This window comes from Pan troglodytes, chromosome 8 (assembly GCF_028858775.2).
Source record: "Pan troglodytes isolate AG18354 chromosome 8, NHGRI_mPanTro3-v2.0_pri, whole genome shotgun sequence".
NCBI classification, from domain to species: Eukaryota; Metazoa; Chordata; class Mammalia; order Primates; family Hominidae; genus Pan; species Pan troglodytes.
The window spans coordinates 96,120,533-96,146,362 of NC_072406.2; the positions used below are offsets into that span (position 1 = coordinate 96,120,533).

At 45.0% G+C, this 25,830-nt stretch overlaps 1 long non-coding RNA gene across 1 annotated transcript; it reads right to left on the reverse strand.

Annotated features, from left to right (window-relative positions):
• Window positions 1–1,073: 1,073 nt before the first annotated feature.
• LOC129136131 (uncharacterized) lies at window positions 1,074–25,830 on the reverse strand. Its single transcript, XR_008537447.2, has 5 exons — window positions 25,610–25,830; window positions 19,364–19,466; window positions 18,540–18,680; window positions 2,726–2,825; window positions 1,074–1,198 (listed from the first exon to the last, which is right to left on the reverse strand). It is a non-coding gene; the product is annotated as an uncharacterized LOC129136131 (long non-coding RNA).

A 25,830-nucleotide genomic window follows, 5' to 3' on the forward strand; every position in this document is an offset into this window, starting at 1 on the left:
CTCCTAGACCCCTAAGCTGAGCAGTCCCGTGGATCTAGGAACTACGGAAGAGCAGTCCACACTTCTAAAAGTCTTTGCTTGTTCTTTATTTACAGTGACATTGTAATGAAGTCAAAAGAGTGTAAGTTTCGGTATGGGTAGAGTTGGGTTTAAACCCTGGATCTGTAGTTTACTTAGTCAATCCTCAACCCTCACTTTCTTCATCTATAAAATAAATGATCACACTCAGACACACACACACACACACACACAAATGTCCAGTCCTTAGAATTGCAAACAGATTAGATGGTCAATGTGCCTAGCACAAAGCAGAGTACGTAGTAAAATAAATATCACTTCCCTTCCCTTAATTGCAGGGTAATTTAGAAGATTAGAGAGCTACATGTTCAAAGTACAGTGCATGGTGCAACAGTGTGTGAGGGGTGGAAATTATGTTTCTCTCTACCCTTCACCCTGCAGCTTCAGGGTGAAAACCTTGGCCATCAGCTTGTAATACAGGCCAGAATTACTTCTAGGCAGCATTTACATGAGAAGCACTGCTCTCAAGTCAAGGATATTTTTTTCTTCTAAAATGTGTGCAATTCTCAGAGAACTAAGAGAATAGTCTGTAAGAAGAAACACGAGCCTGCTTTTTCTTAGAGTTGTCACTGGTGAATAGTGTTACTGTAGGTTAATGAATTTTTCCAAAAGAATGAACTGTCGTGGGGGTAAAGAAGGGTGAGAAGAGGGAAGAGGGTGATTACCTGTGTGACTGTAGCACAGGCTTCATTAACTAACATTTCTCACTGCAGACAATTGCAAGTAAATCTCAGCTAGACAGAGATTCATGTCCATCAGAGATGGATTCTAACCATACATCTGAAAAGAGCAAGTGTCTCTCTGCTCAGCCACCATATAACAGTAAATACATAGCTGCAGGGTTTCTGTGGGTGGTCTCAGGATTTCTGCCTCTCTTAGACAAAACAAGAACAGGGAATACTACTTAACCCTCTTTTTGCAGAAATGCCACCCACCCTATGTGGTCATCATAGTAGGTGACCACAAGCACAAGGAGGGGAGGGTGAGATGCCCACCTCTCACTGCCATATAATCACCGGAAAAATCTCATTTTGTCCAGGGAGAAGTTGAGTTTCTGTAATCAGGTCCTTTTCGTGCTTGCCGCTGAAGTGTACCCATGCACCAGCAACATCGGTGACACCTGAGAGGTTGTTAGAAACAAGGCAGAATCTCACATCAGCCCTCCTAAATCAGAATCTCTGCAGGGGATCCTAAATGCACATTCTGACTCAGGTGGTCTGGGGTGGGACTTGTGATTTTGCATGTCAAACAAGCTCCTGAATAATGTCAATGTTGTTGGATTAGCTCTGCAGAGGAGTGACAGTTTGGGATGAAGCCGATGCCTTAGGACAGAGCTAATCCTAGCCAGGTTACTCAGAATGGGTGGGGGGTTTGCCGATCAATTACAATTTTGAGCCTGGCTCTGTCCTAAGGCATCTGCTTCATCCCAAACTGTCACTCTTCTCCTACTACTGGTGCAGGGCCAGCTAACAATCCACCCAAAATATGTGCACCTCCTTCAACAGTATGCAGTATTTTCTGGGAGGGAGTTCCCAGTCATTGCTGAAGCTTCCCACCCCTTCTCCAAGAAGCCATGTGACCAGCTGTGGCTATGGGATCTGATGGTAGAGCAACAACAGGAAAGAGCTTGGGTCCCTGAGTCAACACATGGAAGAAAACACTCTCTGACCTTCAGTCCTGTATCGGATTGTTACATGTGCAAGAAGCAGATTTTTCCTGTTTTATGCAACTGAGACTGAGATTTCTTTGTTCCAACAGCTAGTGTGCACTCATACTAACACCACCATTACTCTCTCCCACAAATTATAATAGCTACATTTTATTGAGTTGTGGCTACTCCCTGCTAGACACTGTGCAAGATGTTTTATATATATTGTCTCTAATCCCCTACAGCTATTAGGACTCTCATTTTGCAGAGGTAGAAACAATAGCTCCAGAGAGATTAAATAACTTGGTCAGGATCCCACCTCTAATGAAAACAGAGCTGGAATTCAAACCAGGTGTGTTCTATTGTGAATGAGAGCAAAGCTGGGACTCAGTTCCATGGAGATTTGTCAGCAGAATGAAATGAGATTTCATCTCGGGCTAGTTATTACCACATCAGACTGCTGTCTTCATGGACTTTCCCAAGTGGCCTTTCTCGGCCTGCCTCTGTCCTTGGTACTCTCCCTTGCAAGGTAATTACTAATAAAAATCCTGATGATATGCAGAAATTCTCCACCCATCTAGCCCCAGGCCCCTCCTGGAGCTGCCTTGTCTCCAGTGTCTCTCTGTATTTTGCAGCACAAAATGGTTGCTGTCAAGATGGTTTAATGTTCCTTGTAGGTCAAGGCTATTGGTTGCTTCAGCAATGCCCTTATTGCTGAGCTAGCCTCCTTCACCAGCTGTTTCTGTTTTTGGGGGGTTTTTTTCCTTCCTACTTCTCTTCCTCGTTGCACAGACACCTACATGCAGAGCCATAAGAGCAGCTGCACTAAAGCCTTCCCAGCCAGCGGAAGCACTAACACTTGGGGAGTGGGGATGGCAGAATCAGCTGCTGTATGCCCTACTCACAGCCCTGGTCCGCAGACCCTCAGGTCTGAGCCCCTACCATGGACTGCCAGCCTTCCCAGCATGGCTCATGTGCCCACTTTCCCTCCGTCTTCACCTCACAGCCTCTGCTGCTTCCTGCATGTGAATTCGACCAGTAAGATGGTCACTCTCATTTCATGGCTCCTCTGGTATCCTCAGCCATGCTGTTGAAGTTACTGCAGGAGAGAGGACAGTGATGAGTGAGTTCCAGGATTTGGATTAGGTTCAGGAACAGAATGTGCATTCTACCTAAGATAGCCAGGGGCCAAAATGACGAGAAAAAAGAGGATCCAAAGTTCTTCACCTATGAACATCCCCCATACCTTGCACATAGTAGGTACTCATTAAGTAATCATAGTAGTACTATGTAGTAGTACTCGTAGTAGTTTATGCTCATTTTACTCATTAAGTACTAGTTGCATAAACAGTTGAATTAATTAGCAAATAAATAAGTACATGTTAGATGTATATGCAAAAATGTCCTAAAGTAGAACTGAAGATTTAATGTATCAAAGGGATCAGGGACTATGGAACACTTTATGAAGGATGAGTCATCTAAGCTGGGGTTTGGAAGGATGAATAGAGATATGGAGATAGGAGGTAGAAGAACTCACTTCTCAGATATTTCCATCTGTGCTTTGTACCTACAGATGAGAGCTGAGCTTCATGATAACTTTACCTTGAGTGCACTCACCAATAATGAGTGTCTTGTTCTTTCCCTGATGTGTTTATCCGTCTCTAATTAGATCCTCATGGGCCTCTGATTACCCTGCCAAAGCAGCTGATGAAAAGAAAGTCTGGAAAGCAGGCTCATTGACAAAGCATTGCTAACTGATTTGAAAGGAGCCCCCAGACAATGCTTCCTATGCTGACAGCAAACACTGAGAGCTGGTGTGGCCTGCACTGAGCATGCACATGATAAGGGATATCTTATTTAGTGCTCACAACAGCCCTAGGAGGAAGACTGAGGCACAGAGGGTTAAATGATTTATCCTGGTTGGCAGGACTTGGAAGAGCTGTAGAGCCAGAATTCAAACCCAGTTTGATGATATACCAGGATGCCTGGACACCTTTGTGTGAGGGCAAGCATGATCCTTCTATCTCTGACCACCACAGGCTAAGGCTCCGGAAGGAATCATTTTCTCCAGTTCACAGGTTATGCAGTACACAGTGGCACTTGCTGAGGTAGCCAGTGAGATGGAAATCTGGCCCATCCCTCCGGTTCATGCTGTGCTTTGGGCCTGGAAGAGATGCCGCTTGCCTTGGCTCCCTGACCCACATGTCCTGGGGATGTGCCTAGAATTGGCACCTTTTTTCTAATTTCATGTGCCCAAGGGTGACACTTTTTCCAAATTTGCTCAAAGGCACTGTATAGTATAGACTGCAAGCTTTTCAGCTCCTCAGTGATAACAAAGTAGATTATTTGGGGGACTTTGAGGTCAACAAGGCTGAGATTCAAATCCCTGCTACTTAACATGCAGATTTAACATGCTGCATGAACTGAAGCAAATTATTTAACTTATCTGTATCTCAAAAGTCTTAATTTATAAGTTTAGGATAATATTACTTGTCTCAGCAGGAAATTCGAGTTAAAAATGAAGTTGCAATGGCTTTGGTGCTTAACAAATATTAATTCCCAGCAAACAAATCTGGGAGCCAGAAAAGGCCTGGGAAAAAAACTAAAGTATTTCCCAGGGCAGAATGAGTTGCTCAGTGGAGACATTACCCTCCTACATTTGGGAGTGTTGTCCAGATTTTACCTCCTTCTCACATAGGAGTGGACATGTAGTCTTTCTGTCCCAGGCACCATCAACCTTTCTCCCCAGCCTTCTAGCAGCGTGGAGTCGGGGACTGGGGGCAGAGAATCCTCTTCCTGCAATAACTGAAAGCCTGCTCATGTTCAAAGACTAAAGAAGTACCAGAAAGAATTCTAGAAGGGAGCTCAAGCACATGGCTGTGGACCAGTAGTAGACAGACTTTTACAATGAAGACATGGTAGTCTGAGTTCTTGTACCAATTCTGACATAGACCCCCCTGTGTCACAGAGGTAGTTATTTTATTTATCAGAGTCTAAGTAAGTGCTGGACAAGTTGAGGATAATAACATCTCCAATAAGATTATTGCCTAATAACACTATATTTAATGATCATAAATGGTGCCAAGCATATATAAAAATGCAATAATAGTTTTTGAAGATGTTATTAACATATCCCTTATTTACCTTGGAGTCTGGTTTGTAAGAATCAAATGTGACTACTTACATGCAAATGTTTAGCAAATTGCAAACACTCGGCAAATATTACTCCTTGTGCCTCAGTTTCCTCATCTATAAAGGAGGGAGCCTATTGCCTGTCTTTGCCCCTCTATCTCACAGGGTTGGTAAAGAATCAAATTAAGTGAGAGATGGAAGAGTGTGGCTGTGAGCTGATTCAGTCTACAATGCGTATTGTCTTTGGTTCTGTTAACAGGATACAAAACAGCAGGGAGCTGCTTTCAAAAAAACATATACTCTTTCAAGAAAGACAGCTTTCTCCCAACCCTCCCTGGTTCCCTACAAGGAGTACTGGGGCCATTTTTACTTGACTGTGGGGCCTGAAACCCCTGTCAAACAAATATACCAATGTTCCCCAGATCTCTAAAAGTAAGAAGGCCCTGCAGTCTGTCTCAGAGCCCCTGAAGCCCATGATATAGAAGAGGAATCAGGAGCCACTGCTTAGGTCCCCATCATACCCCATCCCCAACTCCCAGTGCTGTCACCAGCACCCCCACTGAGTCACAAGGGACCCCCTCAGGTGCCTGCTGGGAAAGGAGCTGGAGGGAGGGGCTCAGGAAACAAAGGTCCTGGTCTAATTAATGGCTTGTGTTTGTGCAAGAGAGGGAGCTGGGAGAAGGGAAAGGCCAGCAAGCAGGCAGGGCTGGCAAGCACAGGCCTGCAGCCGATGTTCGCTACTGTCCAGGGGCCCCCATCTGGAAGGCAGGATCAGCTTGCCTCCCTCTGACGGATCACCAGGACTCTGAGTAGGTCAAGCCCTCTTGGACATGTGTCTCCATGTGGTGCAGTAGAAGTGGCATTTCAGGGTAGAAATGTCAGAGAGAAAGGTCTTGAAATAAAGATGCTGACCTCTCCCGCAGTTTTTTAAGCCTCTGAGCCCTGAAGCACCAAAGGCCACCCCAGAGGCCCTCCTGTCGAGCCGAGGTGCTCACAGGTGCATGACACTGCAGCTGTAAATGCTCCAAACCCCCCCACACCCCAGGAGACCTCCACCCAGCCAGCTCCCCTGCCCATTTCCATGTGCCCAGCTCTTGGGAGCCCAGGCCATGGCTGATTAGTCTCAACTTGAATGTAGAAATAAAGACATGTCTGGAGCACAGAAGAACTTGACCCAAACTGGGAAGCCCAAAGGCCTTCTGTCAAGGCAGCCTCCTGAGCTACTGGGAAAGAATGAGTAGGAGTGAGCGAAGGGCAGGGCTGGGCGGGGCATTCCTGACAAAGACAGTGTCCTCAGAAAATTCATGGAGGCACAAGCTAGTAAAGTGAGCAGACAGGTTCCAAGGGGTTGAGGTTGCTAGGAAATGAGAAGATGTCACTGGAGAGTGAGGCCAGACAGGGCAGTGGGCTGGGCACCATTGAGGATGTGTGTCTGGGAGGCTGGGAGTTTTGGAGGCTGGGCACGGGCCTGAGGGCAGGAAGGAACTGCTGCAGAACCTGGCACAGGTGACAATGGGTGCAAAGGTGCATTCAGAACAGAACACTCATGCTCAGAGCCACATGGAGACTGTATTGGAAGGATCAAGACTGGCAGAGAAATAGACAATCCCATAGGAGGCAGAGATTGTCCAGGTAGAATTTTCCATAAAACTTAAGTCCTGCTCAAATAAGGAGTTTCATATCTGAAGGAGATGTATGGTGGTGAGGGGTTGCAGGCAGGCTACTGGCTCATAGAATGGTAGGTGGTACTGCCAGTCAAAACAGGGAACACCAGCATCTATGGAGAGTAACAGGTGGGGAGGCAAGTTGAATGTGAGAAGCCTGGAAGATCTGCACTTGGAGATGAAGAGTTGACCACTGGCTTATCAATCTGTGGCTCCTTCTTGCCAACATTCTGCAGGGACCACGTCTGCTGGTTCACAGTGCACACAGTAGGTGCACAAGAATGCGCAATGAGTGCATGCTTTGAGGCATAGGGCAAATCACTCAAGAGATACAAGGATGGAAAGAAGGAAGTATATTAATACTCATCAACACAAAGATATATTGATGACATACAGACTGTGCCCTATTTAATTTGTACAATAATCTAGGAAGTAGTATTCTTGTTACCATGTTGCTGCAGAGGAAGTTAAAGACACAAAGGAGAAAATCAGTTATCCTTTCCCACAGCTTCTTAGAGGCACTACTACACTTCAAGCCTTTTCTAGCTTGAGAAGCCATGGTTGGGAGCTCCAGCTGCAGAGTCAAATGGCCCCAGATCAAACCCTGGGCATCGCCCACCAGCTGTGTGGCTTTAGAGATGTTACTTAATAGCTCTGAGGCAGCTTCTTCAACTACAAAATGGGATTATATAGAGTGCATATCTCCTGGGATGGTTTGAAGATCTGCATGAGATGTTGCAAGTAAGCATATAGCACAGCTACTGGCAGACAGGAAGCACTCAGTAAATGTCAACTTATCCTGCTCCAGAGCCTCGCCCCCTCCCTCTGCATTGCACTGTCAGAAGCAGTGGCAGAAGCAGTAGAAGACCAGCCAGTGGTTGCTGTTTGCTGTCCTTTTAAGAAAAAGGTCACTTCATTCACTGTCAGGTAATGAGCCCTAGAGGTAGAGGCTGCCCAATGGTAGTGTCTTTTTTCTTGAGAAGTGTATCAAACGCATTGATAAGAAAAAGCCAGGACCGTCTCAGAAGTGTTGCTTGTGCCTGAATTCATTCTTCAATCTTTGGGAATGTACTAACTCTTGTATCACACATATTCTGGAACAGAAATCAAGAGCTTGTTTTCAATATATCCTCTGTCTCATCCTCTCTCTCTCTTTCACACACACACACACACACACACACACACACACACACACATCTCTTTTGCCTTTGAAACAATCTCACTTTGACCTCAAAAGCCAGTGTTTTGAAACCAGTGTTTTCATAGTGTAGTTGCAGGATCAACAGAAGCAGCATATCCTGAGACTGTGTTAGAAATGTGAATTCTCAAGCCCTACACTGGACCTCTTGAATCAAGTTCTGCGAGTTGGGTCCAGCTTGTAGTTAACAAGCCCTTCAAGTGACTCTGAGGCTCACTCAAGTTTGAGACTAATCACCTTAGAGAAAGGTAAAAGAGGATCCTGGCTTGCCACTTATGGGATTGAAGGTGAGGGGAGGCCAATGGGGTCAATCCTCACCCAGCCCCCAACAGTGGCATCAAAGGTCCTACCTTGGCTAACCCATTTTCCTTCCATCTCCCATACCCTGGGCTACCTTGGAGAGCTCATGACAACCACAGACAGCTGTAATTCTGAAGGTAGTTTCAAGCAACAGCCTGGCTAGTCCTAACCTGAGCCAAGAATTATTCAACCCCAAACCTAAAGCCAGAAAAAGATCTTTAAAACCAATCTTCTGTTGTCTGTTTCCAAATCATCCCACCCTTCAGATGTCTACTAAAACAATTAATGCTTCCATATTTGTTTCTACTCCAAGAAACAGGTTTTAACAGCAATCTAAACTGCAAATGCCAACAGAGATTGGGCTGCCAACCTGAATAGATGAAGTGACCTGGTCTGGGGAGTTGCTGGGAGTGGTGAGGCCTGTGGGAAAAAGAGGACATGACAATTTACAAGAAGCAACCGAGCATCATCCCAGCTGTGGCCTTGTAGGGTGTGAGTCTAACAGGGCCAGATTTCATATTTGAGGCAAAGACAGAAATCAAATGTTTGCATCACCCTCCAATGCAAATGTTAGCTCAATTGTTTTTCAAACATTGTGCTGGTCACACAGCAGCAGACTTGGCTACAGGCTGTTTGTGACCTCTGCTTTGCAGAAATACAGAACTCTTCTTTTTAAAAGAGCAGTTCAGGGATTTTTTTTTTTACTATAATTAACTTAGGCTCTTGTTTTGTTTCGTTTTTTGAGGCAGTGTCTCACTCTGTTGTTCAGGCTGGAGTGCAGTGGTGTGATCTCGGCTCACTGCAACCTCCGCCTCCCAGGTACAAGTGATTCTCCCACCTCAGCCCCCCATTAGCTGGGACCACAGGCACACATCACCATGCCCAGCTAATTATTTTGTATTTTTAGTAGAGATGGGGTTTCACCATGTTGCCCAGGTTTGTCTCGAACCCCTGAACTCAAGCAATCTGTCCATCTCAGCCTCCCAAAATGCCGGGATTACAGGCATGAGCCACCGCACCAGGCCAGTTTTTTTATTTATGTATTTATTTTGTGACAGAGTCTTACTCTGTCACCCAGGCTGGAATGCAGTGGCACAATCACAGCCCACTGCAGCCTTGATATCATGGGCTGAAACAATCCTCCTGCTTCAGCCTGCCGAGTAGCTGGGACTATAGGCACATGCAAGCACACCCAGGTAATTCTTTGATTTTTTCGCAGAGATGAGGTCTCACTATATTGGCCAAGCTGGTCTCAAACTCCTGGGCTCAAACGGTCCTCCCACCTTGATCTCCCAAAGTGCTGGGATTACAGGCGTGAGCCACCGCACCCAGCCTACTTTGTTACTATTTGCCTTGTAATTATGGACTGCACCTTTTATTAAATGAGGTTTCAAATCTCTAAGACCAACAAATGCTCTAGACAGCACAAGTGAACCAGCACTAACCACTTACATTTCCCTTCCTAAAAACCTAATACGGCTTCAAATTAGAAGGGAAACACTAATAGAAGGGAAGATGAGACAATGACTACTGTTTTTACGTTCATCCCTGGATTAGACTGTCTCCTCCAAGGACCCTCTTTTGAGTAAACAGTGACATCCACTGGTTAAAAATCAGATCCTGCAACATGTTCACTCAAGAAAAGAAACAGGTTAGCAAGATATCTTTGATCTAGGCTGGGGATTCTCAGTTACCAACAGACAGCAAAGAGAAATTAATCCAGAGTCAAGACAAAGCAGATCTTGAGAGAACAGAGATGTTAATAAGAACAAGGAGGAAATGTGATCCCCAGTACACGCCAGGCTGCTTTGGGAATTACAGGAGTCTCCTCACTGTGCTCGAATCAGCTGCCAGACACCAGAGCCAGAAGGGACCTGTGGTTCTGCACCATCTAGTACGGGACCCTGACCCCTCATGATTACTGAGCTCTTAGGTTATGGCCAGTCTGAATGGCAATGTGCTATAAGCATGAGCTACACACTGATTTTGAAGGATTATTAATGAAAAAAATACAAACTATCTCATTGATAATTTTTATATTTATGACACGCTGAAATAATATTTTGGATTATGTTGGGTTAAATAAAATATACTATAAAATTAATTTTACCAAGTTGGATTTTTTTTTACTTTTTTATTATAAGTACTAGCACCGTTATAGCTCATCTAGCCTCATTCTTCTCAGCCCTGCTGAGGATCAGAATCTCCTGAGGAGCTTGTAAAATATACATATGTGGGGGCCCCACCCTCACAGGTACTGATTCAAGTGGTGGAGGGATGTAATTGACAGAAAAACCATGAACTGTATTCTTCTTCGGTTTCCTTTCTCTACATCTAAGCTCTCCTTGATCCCCCTGAATGTTATTGATCTGTAGTTCTCCTTAAGCCCCACTTTCATCTTGCACTTCCCCATTCACAAATATATAATGCCTTCATTCACTTAACAGTCATTAGGCACCTACCATGCACTTCAGGCCCTGGAGATGCAGGATGAAGAAGACAGATAATATTCCTCTGTCTTGGAGCTTACATTTGGGGTGGAGTGGAAGAGATCAATCAAATCAGTCAATCAAGAAAAATATTAGCAGAGAACTAGAAAAGAGGGATATGAGAAGGAGAGATTGCATGGCCACTTTAGGCTAGGTGGCTTTGGATGGCTGCTCTGGGGCAGTTCAACTGAGGTCTGAGCAACGCCAGCTGTGAGGTCAAGAGAAGGAGCATTGCAGGCAGAGTAAACCCAATACAGAGGCTGACAGTGGTAAGTTGGCTGGTGCATTTGAACAGCCAAAAGAAGGCCATGGTGGCTATAGCAAAGCAAGTTTAACCAGGATTGGAGGGGTGAGAGAGGAGAATGGGGGCTGGGGCTTTACTAAGGAAGTAATTATTAAGGAGGTGTTATGGTCTGAATGTTTGTGTTCCCCGCAAGGTTCCTATGTTGAAAGCTTCACCTCCTTAGAAGGTGAGAGCTTTGGGAGGTAGTTAGATCATGAGGATGGAGCCCTCATGAATGGGATTGGTGCACTTATAAAAGGGACCCCAGAGAGCTCTCTCACCCTCTTTCTGCCATGTGAGGATACAATGAGAAGTCAGCAGTCTGCAACCCAGAAAAGCGCCTTCACCAGAATTGACCATGCTGGCAGCCTGATCTTCCCAGCCTCCAGGACTGTTAGAAATAAATGTATGTTTTTTATAAGCCACCCAGTCTATGGTGTTTTTTTACAGCAGCCTGAACCACTTAAAACAGGCAGAATCAAGGATTCGAGGCCTGAACTAGAACAAGGTGAAGCAGGAGCGGGAAAAGGAACATGCCAAACAGAGGCAAGGATTCTGTACAAAGCCTCTGTGGCAGCAAGAAGGATGTCCAAAGGCCTGGAGACAGGCCCATATGCCTGGAACACAGTGGAGAATGGGGTCAAGGTCAGAGCCAGAGACACAAGTCTCTGGTATGTAGGAAATCTCTGTATCTTCCTCTCGATTTTGCTGAGCCTAAAACTGTTCTAAAAAAAAGTAAAGTCTTTTAAAAAATTGAGGAACTCCCCCTCACAAGAAGAAAATCAAGTTGTTAGATGAGATATATCAGGGCCCCCGTCCTTACTGTTTTCTCTGGCTGGGATAATCTACCCTTGGACTTGGGTGTGATTAATGCCTTCATATTCATCAGTTTTTGCACAATTGGCCTTTCTAGACCACTCTATATAAGACAGCACCTCGTCACTGTCTAGCCCCAGCTTTATTTCCTTCATAGCACTTCAAATTACATATATTATTGTCGTGTGTGTGTGTGTATGTGTGTGTGTGTTTCATAAACAAGAAATGTACCTGTTAATCAATACATGGCCAGCATCTTGTTTATAATACCTAGGACACAGTAAGTATTCAGTAGATATTTGCTGAATGAAAAAAGAAAACATCGCTTGTCTGTAATGTGGAGGGGAGTAAATGGAGTAGGACCACAGTGGAGAAAGGCAGATGGCCAAAAGACTATCACAAATGGTCCAGGTGAGAAACAATGGTTTGGAGTAAGGTGATAGAGAGGGAGAACTCAAGATAAGGGAAGCTGGTGATATACAGTGGGTAGGGATACGAGGAATGTATCAAGGATAATTCTCAGGATATAGGGTGGTGATGTTCATTGAGTTGGAGAACACTCGAAGAGGACCAATTCTAAAGAGGAAAGCCTCACATTTGATTTTGAAAGAGTTGATCTTCAGATACTTTTAAGAAAGCCAAAGGAAAATATTTAGAAGGCTAGTGGATTCTGAAGTATTTACAGACAAAATAGTGTGATGATTTGGATCATCTTCAAATTACACCAACCAGGCAGAGGATGAGGAGGAGCAGGGAGATAGAAGAAACAAAATAGCACAAAGTCAAGAGTAGCTGAAACTAGATTCTAATTATTAGTGGTTCATTCACTTGTTCTATTTTGATATGTGCTTAAAATTTTCCAGAGGGGAAAAAAATGCTTTAAAGGATACAGGTGTATACATGACTGGAGCAAAGGGGGAAAAGCTCAGACTAGACATATAAATTTGGATGATACATATTTAAAGGTGGTCATTAAAGCCATGGACATGGATAAAATCTCCCAGGCAAAAAGAATAGAGTAAATATCTAGGAGGCATCAGACCTTGTCTTGTAGAAATCTATCATGTAATGACTGAGCAGAGGCAAATGCACCTGCAGAAGAGACTGGATGGAGTAGCCAAGAGAAAAAAACCTAGTCGAATGGGTGTGACTCCACAGACAGGTTCAACTGATGCAATAGAGGAGGAAGCTCTATTTTTTTAGCTTATATGGTAGCCAGAGAGGATCACATTCTTTGAGCATCTGACAGGGTGCCAAGTGGAAGGGGCCTGGCTGATTCTTGTGGTCCCAAGCAGGGCAAGATGGGTTAGTGCAGAAGTCTTGGGTAGGCAGGTTTCCCCTCAGTGTGCAAAGGGGGTGCTCTGAGAGGACTTCATTTGTTAAAAAAAAAATGTTCTTGGTGTAATGCACTGTATCAGGCATCAGAGAGGCATTAGAATTTCTCTGGAAAAACAGGGAGTTTGTAAATAGAGCCTGGGAATGAATCGGGATAAATAAAACAACGAGCATGAAACAGGGGGCTGATGGTGTGGGCACCTCTTCTATCTCCCTCAAGGTGCTATTCACATTCTTCCTTGTGTCATCATTGTTCTTGAAAGTACTTTCTTCTCTGCTGGAGTTTAACTTATTTTCCTTTGTTTTTCCCTTTCACAACCCCTGGCACATTAGACTGGAAAATGTCCATTGACTGCAGAATGAGCAAAGCCCCGGTGCCGTGTCTTGGCCAGCTCTCATGCTTGGTGGATGCTGCCCTTCCTGGACATACTTCCTCCTCTGCACAGGGCTGGGGAGACTCAGAAGCCAGACCACCCAGGTGTGAATCTTGGCTCCCTCTCTTACTAGCAGAGGGACCTAATCTAGCAAGTCATCTTATCTCTGTGTGCCTCTAGCTCCACCAGCAGTAAGCTGAGGGAATGAGGCTGGACAGAGTGGCTCATGCCTGTAATCCCAACATTATAAGAGGCCAAGGCAGGAGGATCACTTGAGGCCAGGAGTTGGGGACCTGCCTGGGCAACATGGTGAGTGCCATCTCTACAAAAAAAAAAAAAATTTAGATTAGCTAGGTCTAGTGGTGGGCACCTGTAATTCCAGCTCAGGAGGCTGAGGCAGGAGGTTTGCTAGAGCCCAGGAGGTCAAGGCTGCAGTGAGCTGTGATCAGGCTTCAGTGAGCTATGATTACACCACTGCACTCCAGCCTGGGTAACAGAGCAAGACCCTGTATGAATGAAGATGACGGAATAACAGTCACTATTTGAGAGGTTTGTGAGGATTCAAGGAGCCACCTTGGGAAAAGCAGTTAGAGCAGTGCCTGGAAAATAACAAGCTCTGAGTAAAGATTAGCTCTTATTATTCTCTACCCATCCCAAATACATGCTCCTCTTCCTCACCGCACCTCAAGTCCAGCTCTGCGTTCTATGACCTTGCTCATGGATTTTGTCTAAAACCTCAAGTGCCCTTGCCACAGTCCCCTGGCAGACATCCAGGCATCTTTCAAATCCCAGCCCCCAGCTCCAAGCTCCCAGCCCCAACCTCACAGTGTGGGTGTTTAGATCATTCTTCTCTAGAGCAGAAACCCCTGAGGTCAGAGATGGGGTCTCACCTCTTCATGCAACTTATACCTAATGCAGATCAGGCACATGGGAGACATCTGGCAAAGGTTTCATGAGGACATGAATACCGAACTTGGAATCGCACGAAGCAATGTTTGAGTCCAGGCTTTGCTATGAAGTTTGCAGACAAATTCTCTGTGCTTTGGACCTCAGTTTGTAATCTGAAAAATGTTGCTTGCAATGTCTACCTTATAATGTTGCCGTGATAATTGAAATACCGAAGGGAACATAAGGTACAATTCCTATTACGTCCGCATCCCCTTCAAGATTCAGGTGTTCTGTAAAAGCCTTCACCATGCCCTTGGCCCTCCCTCACTAACCTGTGAGCCCTTCTCTTTCTTAGCCTGTTTTCAGCTTCTTTTGTTAAGAGTCCAGCTCTTCCACCTGGCTGTGAAGGCACTGAGACCTGGAATTTTCCTTCTGTCTCTTCTAATAAATGCAGGTGCAGCTTCCTTTAATGGGCTGTCAGTGGACAGTAAGAATCTGGACTGCACAGTCAAATGAAATAAATGCCTGGCCATCTCTGCTCACAGCTGTGAAGCTCAGGAAACCCTTATGTCCTGAAAAACTGAGGTTTTATTTAGCATCTGTATATTAAAATTACAGCCCACTCCTTTTGGAGATGGCATTGTTCCTGTGCTCTTAGCATTATTTTTCCCTTAAACTTGGTAGTTCACACAGATGGGTAAAACAGCAGAGGGTGAGAGAGGATGAAAGCTGCTCTTTAGAAAAATAATTAACCTGCAAATTAAATAAAGACATACCTGAGACTGGGTATTTTACAAAGGAAAGAGGTTTGCAAATGTTTGCTGGTGCAGAAGGAGAATCTTTCATGCTGAACCTCAGCATCCAAGCCCCTGTAGTACCTGGGCCTCCTTCCTCTCACCGCCTTCCGCAACTCAGCCCACACAGCTCTTAGCTGAGCCCCTGAGAGGTGAGGCCCTATGGAAGCCAGGCCCCAGCCATCTGGATATCTACAGGGCTACTGTAAGGTTGGGGGAAGCCCAAACAAAGCACCAATCCAGGGTCCTAGAACGCCACCTGGGCCCCCTGTGTTGCATGTCAATACAAATCCACCCTTGCTAGAGGACCTGAAGTTCATCTTAATCCAGGCCAGAATGCATTGTAAGTGGCCCTGTTTATTCCATAAACAAAGCCTTGTGTACAAATGAAAGTCCTAGGCTTCCTTGATTGGAGCATCTCTCAAATGTCCTGTAGGAGGCTGGTTAGTTTTCTTCTGGTCATGCTAGCTCAGGAGGAACTGGTACTAGCTTTAGCTTATGGTTTTACTTTCCAGGCTAAGAAATAGAATATTTGCCACAGGGGGTGGGCTCTGCTTTCTGGAGGTTGATCATTAGTATTAACTTATTTGTTTAACCAGTGTTTACTGAGCACCAACTGTGTGCTGGCTAGGAGGAGAAGTGTATTAGTCCATTCTCACACTGCTAATAAAGACATACCTGAGACTGGGTATTTTATAAAGGAAGGAGGTTTAATTGACTCACAATTCAGCACAGCTGGAGAGGCCTCAGGAAACTTACAATCATGGTGGAAGGGGAAGAAAACATGTCCTTCACATGGCAGCACAAAGAGAAATGCTGAGCAAAGTGGGGGGAAAGTCCCTTATAGAACCATCAGAACTCATGAGAACTCACTCACTATCACAAGAACAGCATGGAGGTAACTGCCCCCCTGATTCAAATACCTCCCACTGACTCCCTCCCATGATATGTAGGGATTATGAGAACTACAACTCAAAATGAGATTTGGGTAGGGACACAGCCAAATCATATCAAGAGGCAATTAATGACGTCAGAACAGTTGGGGTTTCTGGGATGAATGACTGAGACACAGGGAGACAAAACAATACATAAACAGAAGGGGGCAACTTACTGTGGTCAATCATGAGCTCTGTTAACAACCCAGGGAGCCAAAGCCAAGGGAGTTGAAGCCCACAGTGGGCTCTTTGAGACATAGAGCAGGCCTAAGTTCCTATGCCTCCCACGTGCACCGGCTGTGACACTGAGTGGGCCCCTGACCTTTTTGAGTCTGAGGTCCTTCATCCACACAGTGGAGGTGATAATCTGGTAAACATTAGCTTCCTTGTCCTTAAGGTAGCAAATCAGAGCACTGGAGAAATGGTGGGCTTTGGAAGCAGAAAGAATGGATGTGAGTTCACCAGTGTGTGTTGACTTGCTGTGGGAGGTTGGGAAAGTTACTTACCATCTCTGAGCCTCATCCCCTCATCTCTTTACTGAAGATGATAATGCCTGCCTCACGGGGTGGTGAGGGACAATGAGTTGCTGCATGGGAAACCCTGGAAAGCCCTGAACAGTCACTCAGTCCCAACCCTTTGGTCCATGAGACACTCCAACTTTTCAGGGAAGAGAGCATGTCCAGATTTGCTCACAAGCATATCTTTGGTACTTGGCCCTAAGGCACCCAACACATGGGAAGTAATAAAAATTTTTGTTGAAGGAATGAACCTCCTAATTTTACAATAGGGAAACAAAGGTATTAAAGTAACTTAACAACCTTGGGTCTTTTCAACGGCAATTTTGCTCAAAGTCAAAAAACAAGTTGGTGACCAAATGTGGGAATCTTCCCAGTGCACCATGGAAGAGGAGACAGCAAGAGGCAGAGTGCACCCCCAGAGACCCCAGAACAGAGGTATAAATGCTCGTTCTACCTGAGGCCTATGCTGGAAAAAAATTACACAAGCCCCTTGGAGCTGAGAACATTTTTACAGTTTGGTCGGAGAAAAGTACTTCAGGGTTTGTAACTAAACAGGAGGAGGACCTGGAACGCTGTGATTCTCTGGCTCCCTTAAGCTCTCCTGGCAAGATTCAGGGCAACCTGCTAAACTACAGCAGCTGAATTTTCACCTCCACATCATGTTTTGATAAATGCAACATGGGAGCAGAGCTGAACTTGTTTAGATGAACTGGAAGAATGATGAGGCAGAACCTCAGGATATTATGGCCTTTCTGAGCTTTATTACATGTGACACTATCTCATCTTCTACATGCTTAGAAAACCAGAGAAATCATCCTTTTTATTACTGAGCCAGTGACAGTAACACTTAGGAGATGCTGTCATGCTTTGGGGTAGAAAATCTGTCTCCAGGCAGTGATAGGGTACGCCGCCGTGCATCGAGAGCTAGCCAGAACCACTTGGTAAAGCAGTCTCCAGAGCCTGGCCACTAGTGGCCAGGGGCCCATTGACCAATCAATCTGTGGGTTATTCAAGGCCCTCAGTCAGCCAGTGATTCCTGATATACCACCTTCTGGATTTGATTCATTTTACATTCCACTTCCTTTTACTAAGCACGTGGTATTGGGTAAATAATATAATCCGTCTGAGCCCCATTTCCTCAACTGAGAGAGAAGCAAGACAAGGACCCACTACATTTACTTCTTGTGAACACGAAATCAAATAATGCATGCAAAACTTTGAGTAAAGTGCACAGTGCATAGGAGGTTTTCCAGAAATGGTTGTTGATGCTGCTGCTGTCACTTATTTATTTATTTTTTTTTGAGACGGAATCTTGCTGTGTCGCCCAGGCTGGAGTGCAATGGCACGATCTTGGCTCACTGCAACCTCCACCTCCTGGGTTCAAGCAATTCTCCTGCCTCAGCTCCCTGAGCAGCTGGGATTACAGGTGTGCGCCACCATGCCTGGCTCATGCCTGTAATCCTAGCACTTCGGGAGGCTGAGGTGGATTGTTGCCTTTTTCATGTACATTAGCTCATCTGCCAGTGGATCTCACAGGAATTTAACTTCAGAACACAAATTAGATGATATCTTCACGTTTATTACGTGAAGTGTTTTAAAAAAGTGTTTGTACATGTACAGACATTTGTTTGAGAAACTGGGTTGTGAACTACCTGCTAATTTGGGTCAAGCCCTCATGGCCTTCTAGAACGGAGAAGAGCAGACAGATGGCCAAGTCATGGCCATCTCACATATCGCTGGGTCCTTCTGTGATCCAGTTACTAGTGATCTAGGTACACCATTAATTCACATTTTGCCCAAATCCCTTTTATGCAAGTGCTTGATGCTCCTCCTGTCACCTCTGTGGTAGTTTTCAATATCTAAAAGCAGGGCATCTATCCTAGGTTCCATCATGTTAGATTTAGTCCCTCACTCCAGCCTGCCCCAAATCTGTGGGTGTTTGATTCTACTATTCAAAAGATTCACTATTTCTCTTTCTACTACACCTACCTCCTTTATCTAACTTATTGATAATGTTGATAGGCAAATAAATGTGTTGGATAGAGTAGGAAAGAGGAACAGTAGCATTTGTAGAAAGTCAACTATACCTAGCTAGATGTGATGGCCCACGCCTATAATCCCAGTTACTCGGAGGCCGAAGCAGGATAATCACTTGAACCCAGGAGGTAGAGGTTGTGGGCAGTCAAGATCGTGCCACTGCACTCCAGCCTGGGCTACAAAGAGAGACTCTGTCACAAAAAAAAAAAAGAAAGAAAGAAAGAAAAAGAAAGCCAATTATACCCAGTCCTTTAAGTTTATTAGTAAGCAGTGGGGTTTAAGCTCTTAAAATCATGTGTTCTGGGGTCAGACTCCCTGGAAGCAGTACTCTCTGTGTAAGCTCAGGCAAATATCTCTGCCTCTCTGAGCCTTAATTTGCCCAACTATAAAATGGAAGGGATGATGACAAGACAAACCTCAGGGGATTTGCTGGGGCCATTACTTGAGCTAATACATGTTCCTGATGTATGAACTCCAAGTTCTTCAGTCAGCGTTCTCTGGAGGGACAGCACTAATGGAATAGATATATACGTAAAGGGGAGTTTATTAAGTATTAACTCACATGATCACAAGGTCCCACAATAGGGCCTCTGGAGGCTGAGGAGAAAGGAGAGCCAGCCCGAGCTCCAAAACTGAAGAACTTGGAGTCTGATATTCGAAGACAGGAAGCATCCAGCACAGGAGAAAGATGTAGGCTGGGAGGCTAGGTCAGTCTCTCTTTTCACATTTTTCTGCCTGTTTATATTCTATCTCCACTGGCTGCTGATTAGATTGTGCCCACCCAGATTAAGGGTGGGTCTGCCTTTCCCAGACCACTGACTCAAATGCTAATCTCCTTTGGCAACACCCTCACAGACACACCCAGGATCAATACCTTGTATCCTTCAATCCAATGGAGTTGACACTCAGTATTGACCATCACAGGTCCATGCCTTGTCGACTTGAACCCGTACACATCTCCTGAGATCATACATAACCTTCAAATAAAGACAATAATAAGGTGATAATTATACCTAACATAATACAACTATCCTTCATACAACCAGAAACGTGCCAATCCCCAACCCAAATACTATTACATAAAGTTAACAATACTTAAATGCTGATGTAAAGTCAATAAATCTTATGTCACATAATAAAGGGAAAAGAAAGGAAATAAAATGAAGATATTTTCTTAGTACAAGTGTATACATGCACAAGCATGTTTTTAACAAAAGAAGGAGGAAATACTCATGACAATTATAGTCCTTGTTTCTGCAGGTGGTCACGTGGTCATAGCTGGTATTGATGACTACCTTCTTCTACTACCCATTCTGTATTCCCTTTACCTTCAGCAAGCACCTCAGCAGGTCATGGTTTTTTTCCTGGTGGAGTGACCCAAACCTTCATTTCTGAAGGGTCTGGGTCATTTGTAGTACTGCCTGGATTGGACTGTTGTAGTTTCCCATTGACCTTAATTACAGGGTACGGTAATACTAAGAGATGCCCTAATGGATCTCCCGTATTAAATACATAATCTTCCTTACCTCTGTTGTGGAGTAGTAAACTGATTTCATCTTGACAATCTGGGTCAATCACCCTAGCCAACACTGTAACCCCCTTCTTAGCCTATTGACTTAAAGGTAGCAGGAGCCCAAAGTGTCCAGGTGGGAAACTTAACTTCCAGTTTAATGGAATTGTTGTTGTGTCTTCTGGTGGCAGTGTTCCTTCCTCTGGAATTAAGACCTCTAGGCCAGCAGAATGTAATGTTGCAGGAACAGGAAGCAAAAATTTTGCTAGTGGGTCACTAGGGGTGACAGTGAGTGGTACCACTTCCACTTCTGCCCTTGATTCCTAGACCCGTGGATCCTGGCTATGGGAGAAACAGTACCATATATTGGACGATGATTCAGAGCATACACGGCTTTCTGGAGAACTTTGCTCCAGCCCTGCAAAGTATTATCATATAGGTGGCATTGTAATTATAACTTCAAAAGGCCACTCCACCATTCTATCAATCCAGCTGCTTCAGGATGATGGGGAACTTGGTAAGACCAATGAATTCCATGAGCATGAGCCCACTGCCACACTTCTTTAGCCATAAAGTGAGTGCCTTGGTCAGAGGCAATGCTGTGTGGAATACCATGATGGTGAATAAGGCATTCTGTGAGTCCATGGATGGTAGTCGTGACAGAAGCATTGCATGCAGGATAGGCAAACCCATATCCAGAGAAAGTGTCTATTCCAGTGAGGAAAAACCTCTGCCCTTTCCATGATGGAAGAGGTCCAACGTAATCAACCTGCCACCAGGTAGCTGGCTGATCACCATGAGGAATGGTGCCATATCGAGGGCTCAGTATTAGTCTCTACTGCTGGCAAATTGGGCACTCTGCAGTGGCCATAGCCAGGTCAGCCTTGGTGAGTGGAAGTCCCTGTTGCTGAACCCATGTGTAACCTCCATCCCTGCCACCATGGCCACTTTGTTCATGAGCCCATTGGACGATGGCAGGGGTGGCTGGGGAAAGAAGCTGAGTGGTGTCCACAGCACAGGTCATCTTATCCACTTGATTATTAAAATCCTCCTCTGCTGAGGTCACCCGTTGATGAGCACTCACATGGGATACAAATATCTTCACAGTTTTTGACCATTCAGAGAGGTCCATCCACATACCTCTTCCCCAAATTTCCTTGTCACCAATTTTCCAATCATGCTTCTTCCAAGACCTTGACCATCCAGCCAAACCATTGGCTACAGCCCATGAATCAGTACATAATCGCACATCTGACCATTTCTCCTTCCATACAAAGTGCGCAACCAGGTGCACTGCTCGCAGTTCTGCCCACTGGGAAGATTTCCCTTCACTGCTGTCCTTCAGGGATGTCCTAGAAAGGGGCTGTAGTGCTACAGCTGTCCACTTTGGGGTGGTGCCTGCATATGGTGCAGAACCACCTGTGAACCAGTCCCTAGTATTCTCTTCCTCTATCAACTGATCATAGAGAACTCCCCATGAAGCTGTCAGTGCAGGCTGGGGGAGAAAAAGCAGGACAACAGGAGTGGAGGCCATGGGCATTTGAGCCACTGCCTCATGTAACTTGTGCCTTCAGGATCTGCTCAAGCCCGATCACGTATATACCACTTCCATTTGATGATGGAATGCTGCTAGGCATGAACCACCTTACGGCTAGATGGGTCAGAAAGCAGCCAGTTCATGATAGGCAATTCAGGTTGCATGGTGACTTGATGGCCCATAGTCAAATGTTCAGTTTCCACGAAAGCCCAGTAACAGGCCAAGGGCTGTCTCTTAAAAGAAGAGTAGTTATCTGCAGAAGATGGCAGGGCCTTGCTCCAAAATCCTAGTGGCCTCTGCTGTGATACACCTATGGGGGCCCGCCAAAGGCTCCAAACAGCATCCGTATCTGCCACTGACACCTCAAGCACCATTGGATCTGCTGGGTCATATGGCCCAAGTGGCATAGCAGCTTGCACAGCAGCCTGGACCTGTTGCAGAGCATTCTTCTGTTCTGGACCCCACTCAAAACTCGTAGCCTTTTGGGTCACTTGATAAATGGACCAGAGTAACACACCCAAATGAGAAATGTGTTGCCTCCAAAATCCAATAGGCCCACTAGGCATTGTGCCTCTTTCTTGGTTGTAGGAGGGGCCAAATGCAGCCACTTATCCTTCATCTTAGAAGAAACATCTTGTCAGGCCCCATACCACTGGACCCCTAAAAATTTTACTAAGGTAGAAGGCCCCTGAATTTTAGTCGGATTTATTTCCCTTCCTTTGGCACACAAATGTCTCACCAGTAAGTCCAGTGTGTTTGCTACTTCTTGCTCACTGAATCCTATCAGCATAATGTGATCAATGTAATGGACTAGTGTGATATCTTGTGGAAGCAAAAAGCGATCAAGATCTCGCCGAATAAGATTATGACACAAAGCCAGAGAGTTGATATACCCCTGAGGTAGGAAAGTAAAAGTACATTGCTGGCCTTGCCAGCTGAAGGCAAATTGCTTCTGGTGGGCCTTATGGACAGGAATGGAGAAAAAGGCATTTGCCAGTCAATGGCTGCATACCAGGTACCAGGAGATGTGTTAATTTGCTCAAGCAATGAAACCACATCTGGTACAGCAGCTGCAACTGGAGTCACCACTTGGTTAAGCTTGCAATAATCCACTGTCATTTTCCAAGATCCATCTGTCTTCTGCACAGGCCAAATGGGAGAGTTGAATGGGGATGTGGTGAGAATCACTACTCCTGCATCTTTCAAGTCCTTGATAGTGGCACTAATCTCTGCAATCCCTCCAGGGATGCAATATTGTTTTTGATTTACTATTTTTCTAGGTAGAGACAGCTCTAACAGCTTCCATTTGGCCTTTCTACCATAGTAGCCCTCACCCTACCACTCAGGGAGCCAATGTGGGGGTTCCGCCAGCTGCTAAGTATGTCTATGCCAATTATTAATTCTGGCACTGAGGAAATGACCACAGGATGAGTCCAGGACCCACTGGACCTGCTGTAAGTTAGACCTAAGCTAAAATTCCATTAATTACCTGACCTCCATAAGCCCCCACTTTAACTGGAGGACCACAGTAATGTTTTGGATCCTCTGGAATCAACGTCAGCTCAGGGCCAGTGTCAGTAGTCCCTGAAATGTCTGATCATTTCCCTTTCCCCAATGCACAGTTACCCTGGTAAAAAGCTGGAATTCTTCTTGGGGAAAGATAGGAGAAAGATTCACTCCCTAAATTGTCAGTAATATAGTGGGGTCCTTCCTTAAGGGGACCCAGCCTCCCCTTCATTCAAGGGGTCCTGGGTCTGTAAACAAGCTGGAAATTTACTGAGGGGTCATGATGCTCTGTTTTTATACTTCAAATCAGTCTTTTGTCCATTCAACCTAGAAGTTTTCTGCTTATAGAAATTAAGTAGGAATTTATTGATAAGAAGTAGGCTTTCTATCAATTTCATTTCTAGGAACACTGTGATTAATTAGCCAATGCCAGAGCTCTACATGAGTCAGACTATTCTGATTGCTGCTTTGCCTCTACTGTTCATTATGATAGCTACGCCCACCTTGCCTTTGACGGTTGAGTGCTGCCACTTGACCCCTGCCACCTTGGGATCCAATTATTCCCATTATATTTAAAGTTTGTGGTTGAGTGACTGGGGTTCCCACTGTTAGATCTGACATAGAGAGAAGAGCAATTGCAAGGCTCTTCAAAGATGCACAAATCTATTTCATGAGGCATTGGTCAAGAGTATATCTTCTGGACCCTCCCAGCTGGGATGAGTAGCTCTAAAGAGAGTAATCCACTCCACCATCCCAATCTCCTTAAGCCTTTGGATTCCTTCCTCTACATTAAACCAAGGGAGATCAGGCATTTCTAGCTCACTCAGAGTGGGCCATCTTTTAATTCATATTTCAGCTAACCAAACAAATAAACTATTAGAACCTTGTTTAACTCCCAAAGCTGAAATGATAAATGCAGAGTCCCTACTTAGTGGGTCCGATTCAATAAATTCAGCCTGATTCAACTCTATGTTCCTTCCACCATTATCCCACACCCTTAATATTCATTCCCATGCCTGTTCTCCAGATTTCTGTTTATATAAATTAGGAAACTCAAGTGGTTCTTTTTGAGTGTAACACACCTCCTCATGGGTCACACCCTCAACTTCACCTCTAGGGGTCTGCCAGGACTTTAGACTAGTTATAGGTCTAGAAGCAAACAGGGGTGTTCGGGGTGGCTCCTGAGGAGAATCAAATTATCTTGCCTGACAACTGCCCCAGGGGAGGCCATCACTGTTGCCTCAGACCGCGCAGGGTTTGTCTCCTCAGACAAAGGTGGAAAGGCTGATGGCAGCATGGGTCGGGGAGGGGATGTTGCCACTACTGGGGATGGGGAAGCACTTTCTTCTGGCAAAAATGGTTCATCAGAGTTTACAAACTCAGTTTCCCCAGCTTCATCAGGGTCCTCCCACATATCTCCATTCCAAGTTGCAGGCTCCCATTTTTTTCTAATCAATGCCCTCACTTTAACAGTAGACACCTGGTGAGGTTGTGCATGCATCTTTCATTGCAGGTCAGCCATTCACATAAGAGCTTGTGCCTGTTTTTCCACAATTTCAGCTCTTTCTCCACAGGAGATAAAACTCCCACTCAGGGCAATCCCAGTAGATTTGAGGCTCAGTATCTGCTTCTGAAGCTAGCAGATAGAATCCCTGAGTTTATCATTTTTTTCATCACTTTGTCCACTGAACTTAGGAGCAACCAACCAGCTTCATTATGTTCCTTGACTCTCCAGATATAGTCAAAGGTATTATGTATAGGGTCACTAAACTCCTTGCCTCTCAAGAGCGACAAATCAGGAGTGTCAAATGCGTTTATTTTGCATAACTCTCTACACAGTTCACTCCAAGAACTCTCAGTGTCCTCCATACTATTAGAAGTAGAGTCCTTAGCATTTTGGGGTATAATCATTTGAAGCAGCCAACTCCAGAAATCCCAAAACCAATGAAATAACTCCATCCTTAATATTCTGTTCCTTTAGAACCACTCCTGTTACCAAAATCTGTATTAGTCAGGGTTCTCTAGAGGGACAGAACTAATGTAATGGATATAGATATAGATATAGGTATAGACATAGATATAGATATAGATAGATAAAGGAGGGGTTATTAAGTATTAACTCACACAATCACAAGGTCCCACAATAGGCTGTCGGCAGGCTGAGGAGCAAGGAGAGCCAGTCTGAGTTCCAAAACTGAAGAACTTGGAGTCCGATATTCAAGGGCAGGAAGCATCCAGCACAGGAGAAAGATGTAGTCTGGGAGGCTAGGCCAGTCTCTCTTTTCACATTTTTCTGCCTGTTTATATTCTAGCTGCACCAGTAGCTGATTAGATTGTGCCCACCCAGATTAAGGGTGGGTCTGCCTTTCCCAGCCCACTGACTCAAATATTAATCGCCGTTGACAACACCCTCACAGACATACCCAGGATCAATACTTTGTATCCTTCAGTCCAATCAAGTTGACCCTCAGTATTAACCATAATAAATAGTGCTCAGTAAACATTACATTTTATTCTTATATAATCTTTATGACAAGCCTATAGGTGTTATTATTCTTTCCACTTACCAATAAAGAAATTGAGGCTCGGGGTGTTTTGGTAACTTTCTAGCAATATTGATAGCAGAATATACCTGGACACCTATCCCAGACTGTATGTGCCCAGACTCATGAATGCTGCTGCAACAGGCTGCCACCCAGGAGGTTCTCCAGGCACATTTTCTGATGGGTGTGTGTTGTTCTCTCATCCATGGTTCCAGCTATCACAATTCAGTCTCTTCTCTCTTGTA